This window comes from Cetorhinus maximus, chromosome 23, assembly GCF_964194155.1.
Source record: "Cetorhinus maximus chromosome 23, sCetMax3.hap1.1, whole genome shotgun sequence".
Classification (NCBI taxonomy): Eukaryota; Metazoa; Chordata; class Chondrichthyes; order Lamniformes; family Cetorhinidae; genus Cetorhinus; species Cetorhinus maximus.
Window position 1 is genome coordinate 55,036,154 of NC_135901.1, and position 8,698 is coordinate 55,044,851.

Below are 8,698 nucleotides of genomic sequence, written 5' to 3' on the forward strand. Positions count from 1 at the left end.
TAAGCTTTTTACAAAGAGCCTCCTCATTCATCCGATTTTCCTTCCTTCTCTGCAAAACCCCGATTTCCCCCTCTCAACTCATTCTCCAATTTCACTTGGAAAATACTGATTTAATAAAAATGATATTGAAAGATGAGAAGGAGCTTCTACGCTGCCCAGTCTGCAAAATTCTGCAGCGTTACCAAAGTTTCCTTGACTCAATGACACCAAGAATTGCACTTATAATTATTACATAGTTTTTGTACAAAAAAAGTACTTAAACTGTTGATTTGGATTTAATTTTTTTTAACGAAATTTATTCCGATCAAACATTTTCTCATTTTCTCAGTCGATATATACAATCTTATTCCTCTGCTGTACAACCTGTTGCAGAGGCTGTTATAGAAAAGAGGGAAAGGTTTGCTACAGCTATACAAAGCCCTGGTTAGGTCACAACTGGAGGACTGGGTATAGTTCTGGGAACGGCACCTTATAAAGGATCAATATTTGCATTGAAAGTTTCAGAGGAGCCGCATTGATTAAGTTGGTGGGTTTTGGAAGTAGGAAGTTGTACATCTGCAACTATTACATTGAGGAGACCAAACGCAGACTGGGTGACCACTTTGCAGAACACCTTCAATCTGTCCGCAAGCATGACCCGGGCCTTCCTGCCGGTTACCATTGCAACACCCCATCCTGCTCTCATGCCCACATGTCTGTCCTTGGCCTGCTGCAATGTTCCAGTGAAGCCCAACGCCAACTGGAGCAACAGCACCTCATCTTCCGGTTAGGCACTTTGCAGCCTTCTGGGCATAACATTGAGTTAAACAACTTCAGACCATGAACTCTCTCCTCCATTTTCACACTTCTTAAAATCCCTTTATAAAAATGTATTTTATTTACTTATTTTTTATTCATTTATTCGTTATTTCATCCCCCTTTTTATCCCCTTTTTAATTCTTTTTTCCCAACTACTTCCCTCTCACCCCATCCCACCCCAACTCCAAAAGCGCCATCTGTTACTTGTTCCATGTTGTTCTTTCATAGAGTGCTGACCCTTGTTCTGCTATTCACACCTTCTGCTTTCGTACTTTTATGCAACTATCAGCACCTTCTTCAGCCCTCACCACTGCCATTAACACTCTCTTTTTCTTGTGTCCATGATACGTTTGTCAGTCTCTCCTTAGCTCCCACCTCTCGCTGACCTTCTACCCAGCTTCACCTGCTCTGCCCTCCCCACCCCCTCCCCACCCTGCCCCGCTTGAACAGTATAAACCCCATCACTTTTTACTTCTCTCTTCTGGTCATAAAAGTAATTTTTAAAAAGCAACAAAGCAGAACACGTTTCAAAAGGTGAGAAAGTTGTGCGTTGATGTGCAAAGAGACTTGGCTGTGCTTGTACAAGGAAGACAGGAGGTTGTATCAGTTCCTGCAGCAAAATTGATTAGTGTGTTCTTCCAACTGAAAGTTTGGTGGTTCAAAACCACTCAGGGACGAAACTTCCGATGTTTTTTTCCCCCTTCAACACTCATTGTCATAGGGATCCGGGTTTTCAATGGCGGCAGGAAAGTTTTCCACAAATGTTGCCAGTTCTAATGTGAGTTTCCAACTAGAGAATCTTCCGCGTGTAAAGGAAATGTGATAACTACTAGGCAACGAAAGCAACATGTAGCTCATTGCAGAATATCAAACTGTGCTGTCTTATTGCACTTCAGGACCTTGTTTTGTGGAAGTATAATTCGGCGGAAAACCTTAGCCATGCGGCAGAGAAATTGATCTAACATTAGAATCATCAGGTGACAGAGCACATCAGCAGCTCATTCAACACCTCACACATGTGCGAACAACCTTATAGCAAATCCGCCCCCATCTTTCCCTCTAATTTCCGAGCCATGCATTTTTCAGAAGATCATTCAAAACCTGGAGAAGTATAAATGTCACTTTGTTTTGAGATGATGCATCCAGTTACTATTTAACAACAAACGGGAACGATGCAACCTTTCCCTACATTTAATACTGTTAATGCTTCAAGCGGGGAAACTTTCCGCGTGTGAGAGACCGTGATCCCTATTACCCTACACAAACCCTGCAATGTAGCGGGAAAACTTTCCGTGTGTGAGAGACCGTGATCCCTATTACCCTACACAGACCCTGCAATGTAAAAAGCCCAATTTAACACACACAAGACAGAGAGTCGGGAATTTTCAGATTGGAAAGACATAACTAGTGGAGTGCCACAAGGATCAATCCTAGGGCCTCAATTATTTACTATCTATATTAATAACTTGGAGGAGGGGCAGAGTGTAATGTATCCAAATTTTCTGACGATACAAAAATATGTAGGAGTGCATTTTGTGATGAGGACATAAGGAATCTGCAAGGGGGTATAGATTGGTTGAGTGAGTGGGCAAAAAACTTGGCAGATGGAGTTTAATGTAGGAAAGTGTGAGGTCTTGCACTTTGGACGGAAGAATCAAAAGGCAGACTATTATTTAAATGGAGAGAGACTCCAAAAACGTGCAGCACAGAGGGATCTGGGTGTCCTTGTGCATTAAACACAATAGGTCAGCATGAAGGTGCAGCAAGTAATTAAGAAGGTAAATGGAATTTTCGCCTGTATTGCTCGTGGTTGGAGTTTAAAAATAGGGAAGTCTTGTTACAACTGTGCAGGGTGTTGGTGAGGCCGCATCTGGAGTACTGTGTACAATTTTGGCCCCCGTATTTAAGAAAGGATATACTGGCATTGGAGGCAGTTCAAAATAGATTCAGCAGGCTACTTTTTGGGATGAAGAACAGCAAAACAGGTTAAGCCTTTATTCATTAGAGTTTAGAAGAATGAGGGGTGATCTTATTGAAACCTACAAGATTGTGAGGAGGCTTGACAGGTTCATGTAGAGAAGGCGTTTCCACTCGATCTAGGGAACATAGTTACAGAATAAGGGAGCACTAATTTAAAACTGAGATGCGAAGGAATTTCTTCTCTCAGAAGGTAGTAAATGTCTGGAATTCTCTACTCCAGAGAGTTGTAGAGGCTAGATCACTGAAAGTATTAAAAGGGGAGGTAGATAGATTTTTGAAATATCGGGGAGTTGGGGGCTATGAGGAGCTGGCACAAAAGAGGAGTTAAGGCCTGGGGCAGATCATCCATGATCTTATTGAATGGCGGGGCAGGCTTGAGGGGCCGAGTGGTCGACTCCTGCTCCTTTATCTCATGTTCTTATGTTCATTTGAAACATGTCTCTGGTGAAAGGGGTCGGAAATAAAAATAAAAGGCACACGTGGCATAGATAAACCGGGTTGCAAATGTTCTGAGTAGCTTCCTTCGTGGTCTAGTGGTCAGGATTCGGCGCTTTCACCGCCGCGGCCCGGGTTCGACTCCCGGTCAGGGAATGATAATATTCTGACTTTCTGCAAACTGTGGAAATGAGATTGGATAATTTCCAGAGAGAAATGCAGATCACTTTTACTGGAATCAGTGTGAGCTCGAGTTTTGCATCAGAGTTGGAAATGTCATCCGGTCACAACCGGTAAGGAACAAACACAGAGGTGAAGATCGTGAATGAGAGAAGGGCTCTGATCGGCTGAAAAGCGCTGACAATAGAGAGGATGGTGCACGGCAAAATTAGCGGTAATAGGGAAGATTTTACCGTTTACATCGACACAAATATCTCTCAGATCTTGTCCCAAATCTCGGGTTAAATGAGGAGAAAACTCCTCGCTCAATCTTCCACTTTTTAGCTGCACATCCTTCCAAACATTGCAAACTCCTCCAGCATCTTCCATCCTGATATTTTTCTCTGTAACATTTTGATATGAAACTGCACAGCTAATGTGAATAAAATGTGTGATGGGAAAAATGTGTTCACCCCTTCGGGAACTGAACCACATGGACACACACAGAGGAACACACACAGACATATACACCGAGAGTGACAGAGGGCAAGGGTTAGTCTCTAAGGAGAGACAAACACCCAGAAAGCAAGCATATCACCAACCTGGCTCGGTTTTTGATCCTCTACGACAAGTTTCGTGAACGTTTTGGTGAATGAACGGAAATAGGAAAACCCCCTTGGATGCTTTAGTGCTTGGATGGATTTGATTGAATCTAACCGATAATTAACTCTGTAGACACAGAGTTAAAACCAGGAATAATGAGCAGCGGGGAAACACCCAATGGATTTGAACTCCATCGCCTTAACCACTCGGCCACGGCAACTGGCCCTATGAACAGGTTAATGTTGTTGGTATATAAGATGACTACAGCAGAGAGGCGGGCTTTCGGCCCATCTTCTCCGTGCTGGCTGTCTAGAAGAAAACTCAACTACTTCCTCTGCCGTGCATTCTCACAAAAGCAATTAATATTTGTATTGCCTCTCCTCCTTCTCCCAGTTAAAATTAAACCCAATACACGCCCGCATTCACTTTGAGCTGGCACTTTGTCGTCAGAAGAGAGCACTCAAAGTGACCAACAGGTGAACCACCTATAGCTTTGGCAGCGGATCCACAAATAATGGAACCTGAATCCAGCGCCTGAGGCCATTCGGCCAGGCTACCTCTCACAACCTGTGTTTCCCGTCGCCTTGATGGTGTTTCCACCGAAACAGAACATTAAAAACATCGGAAAAGGAACAGGAATTAGCCATAAGCCCCCTCAAGCCTCCGCTACCACTTAATAAGATCATGTCAGATCCCCAAGCTCAGCACCAATTTTCCATCCGATCCCAATAGCCCTTCATTCACTTAAAGTCCAAACATTTATCAATCTCAGCCTTCAATATACTCATCGGCTGAGGATCCACAGAGCTCCAGGCTACAGAATTCCAAAGATTCACAAGTCTTTGGGTGAAGAAATGTCTCCTCGCCTCAGTCCTAAATGGCTGACACATTATCCAGAGAATGTGAGCCCAGTTCTAGACGCTCCAGCCAGGGGAACACAGCCTCTCAGCATGTTCACTGTCACTCAAGAATCAACCCAGTGAATATTGGTTGCATACAGACAGCAAGTGAATGGAGGGAACAAAGAGCACAAAAGTGAACAGAGATAGAGACACAGACAGAGAGACTGAGAGAGTGAAAGAGAGCGAGGCAGATATACAGGGACAAAAAGCGGCAGACAGAGGGAGAGAGAGTGGCAGACACTGAAAGGAACAGATACACTTCACTATTCCACATGATTGTTAACTTAGATTGACAGACAGAAAGAGAGAAATAAAGACTTACATTTAAACAGAGACTTTCACAAACCCAGGACAACGGGAGGCCCTTTAGAGCCAATTAAATCTTTTTGAAATGTAGTCACTGTTGTAATCTAAAAGCAGAGAGAGTTTGATAAAAATGCTGATTCAGAAGATGAGAATATTCGATCTTAAGAAATCCATCACAATGTAGAATCTTTCTTTCTATCTCCCTAAACATTTCATGGTTTGTTTGAGGCAGATTCAGCAGATGTAAATCTGCAGCTGAGTGAATAAACTTCACCTCGAATCTCTGATGAAACAGGGACAAAACATCCCATTTCTATCAGGTCATCTCTCAGCCTTCTCTTTTCTAGAGAAAAGAGCTTCAGGCTGCTCAGCCTTTCCTGGTGATTATAACCTATTCGTTACTGCAACATTTGTGAATCAACTTTTATTTTCCTGTTCCTTCCGACACGCGACAGCAATAGAAACAGTTCCTAATGTCCGAGTGATTTCAGTTTGGATTATTTGTATTTAAAAGTTTCATTCTCTCGATGTGTCCATTGCCTTAGCCACTCAACCACAAGGACTCGGTGTCTGTCTGTTTAAATGTTGCTCAGTGACAATTTCGATCATCCTCCACTTTGTACCAAACCGACCCTCAGAATCTGAAAAGTCTTCATTCAAAAAAATGAAAGAAAACTCCTCTTGTATATTTTAAAACTGCTCTTTTTATTCTCTGTACCACCCTAATATGAAGCCACACAGCTAACGTGAATAATGTTTGGATGGTGAAATGGGGAACTGAACCGCATTGACACACACACAGGAACAGACACAGGCATATACACCCAGATTGACAGAGGGCAAGGGTTTGTCTCTAAGGAGAGGCAAACACCCAGAAAGCAAGCATGACACCAACCTGGCTCTGTTTTTGTTCCATTTCTCGCTGTAACTTTTGTGAACGCTTGCAGACAAATGGAAATTAGAGAACGCTGGGGGTTTTGGATGTTTTTTATTCAACTTAATCGACATTTAATCGTGCAGGCACACTCTAAAATTCAGGAATGATAAGAAGAGTAGTTGTCAGGATTCCAGCCCACCTGTGGAGACCCCATTAGATTCAAAACCTGTTGCCTTAACAACTCAGTCGCGAATCCAAGCCCCAGATTTGCATGAATGTAGATTGTATAAAATCATAGATGGCTACAGCAGACGGTCATTCAGCATATTGTTCACATGCCGACTCTCTGGAAGAGCAACTCACCGACTGCAATTCCACACCCCGCCTTTTTCCTACAGCAACTCATATTTATATTGTCTCTCCTCATTCCTCCGATCAAAGTAAAACACCGCACACTCCGCTGGGTTTAATGTCAGTTGGTATCTGTTGGTTCAAATGGGACAGCTGCAGATCCTAAAAGGAAGATAACTTCAATGTCTGGCGACGGTGGGATTCGAACCTACGTTTCTGTAGAGACTGGAGCCTTAATCCAGCGCCTTAGACCGCTTGCTACGCTATCACGTTAAAATGGGTTATTCATAATTTCCTTCACTGGTATTGTCAACGAAAAGAACAGAAGCAAAGGAGCAGGAATAGGTCATTGGGAAACTCGAATCAGCTCCGCCAGTTAATCAGATCATCCTGCACTTTGTGACAAACAGAAATCATCTCCACTGCTAACTTCTTTTTTCAATGTTTCATTATTTCGATGTTTCAAATGATGTTTCTTTTTCTCCTTTGTGACTCTGCGTGTTTACTCAGTGAAATGTTGGTAATAGGTAATGAGATTGTATATATTGACTGAGAAAAATGAGGAGATGTTTGGTCAGGGTAAATATTTTTTGATAATTCGATTTGACATCAACGATTTCAAAAAATTTGAAAACTGTCAAAGGTTTCAGAATCCATCTCTTCATGTCATTGGGTCAGGAAAACTTTGTTAACTTTCATACATTGTGCATGGACTCAGCAGAAGGCCCTGCACCTTTTTCAATGTTGTTTTTTTCTTAACGCAGAGTTTTCAAAATGGAATTGGACAATGACTTGAAAGGGAGAAAAAGATCAGGGTTATGGAAAGAGACAAATAAATTGAGATTAACTAGAAAGCTCGTTGAACAAAACTGACAGAGATTGATTGTCCGAAAGACCTCTTGTAGATCTGTGCGATTTGATGATGATATTGTTGATCAGTCTGTCTCCAGCATTCCTAATGAGAACAGCAGAATTCCATTTCTTCATAACAAATATCCAAAGTGCTGCTGCAGGACGTCACAGTTTAACATTTTAGTGAAGCCCATTGAGCCTTTGTGCTGTTTCCTGTTTCTGTGGTGCAGTAATTTTCATGCTTGCCTAGCACATGAATCGTTCTCCGCTTTAAAACTGGGCAGAGCCATAATCATAATTTGTGGGTTCACGTTGAAGCCACGTGACCTGGTCAGCGTTTATCCCTCAACCAAGAACACATGGTCTGCTCATTGTGACGTGCCTGGTTTTGGCTGTTTCCTGAGCGGTGATTGGTTGCCGTGTTCCCTGCATTACAACAATGGCTCCACTTCAATAAAAGCAAAACTGCGGAAATCTGGAAAGGAAAACAGAAAATACAGGAAAAACTCAGCAGGCCTGACAGCATCTTTTGAGAGAGAAACCTGCTGAGTTTCCCAACGTTGTCTGTTTTTATTTCACAAAGTACTTAATTGGCTGGAAAGTGGTTTGAGACATCCACTGGTCTGGAATAGCGCTATTAAAATGCAAGTCTTTCCTTCTTTAACTATTTTAATCCCATTCCTCTGGTTAGTGACCCCCGTCAGTGGAAACAGTCTCTCCCCATCTGCTCTATCAAACCGCCCTGTCCCCGTTGCCCCCACCCTCATCACTTTGAGCAGCTCCGTGAAATCTCGGTTTAACCTTTTTTGCTCCATAGAGGACAATCCCGGTCTCCATAAAATCTCCACAAAACTGAATTTCCTCATCCCTGGACATGATGCAAAGCGGAGGATTGAGACGAGATTTTGGAATATATTGCCAGTTGGCATGTGGGAAAATGGAGAAGGAACCAAAATAGAAATCTCAGTCTCCAGCTTTGTGAATCTTCAGATATTCTTTGGGAACCGGAATCAGAGGAGAATGAAGGGTGAACTGTCCGACTGACCAGAGACAGTCAAGGCACCTTTCCCTTCTTTAAGGCGTTGGAACATTGACGCTATGTTATCAGTGAAAATTACTGATCTGAGACATTGAAATGATTCTCGTTACTGCACCTCAGGAATTCAAACTTAATATCGGCTTCAGGACAATCAGAATACTTGGTAACAGACAAGACAGCGAAAGGCTCGAAGGGAGACGGCACCGGTTATAGGAGAGCTGGTTCCCAGTGACATGGATGTGTCTGCAGTGGGTGGGATCAGACTGTTTCCATGTATCCACAATGAATGTCCCAACCTTTATTTTGGAAGAGTAAAACTGATAGAGAACAATTGTCATTCCTGTAGCAGAAATCTGAAACTTTAACTCGATGACACCCTGGTTAGAGGTTGCATTG

The 8,698-nt window shown here is 42.7% G+C and overlaps 1 non-coding gene across 1 annotated transcript; it reads left to right on the forward strand.

Moving 5' to 3' along the window:
- The first annotated feature begins 3,297 nt into the window (after nt 1–3,297).
- On the forward strand, nt 3,298–3,369 carry trnae-uuc (transfer RNA glutamic acid (anticodon UUC)). The gene has a single exon. It is a non-coding gene; the product is annotated as a tRNA-Glu (tRNA).
- The last annotated feature ends 5,329 nt before the right edge of the window (nt 3,370–8,698 follow it).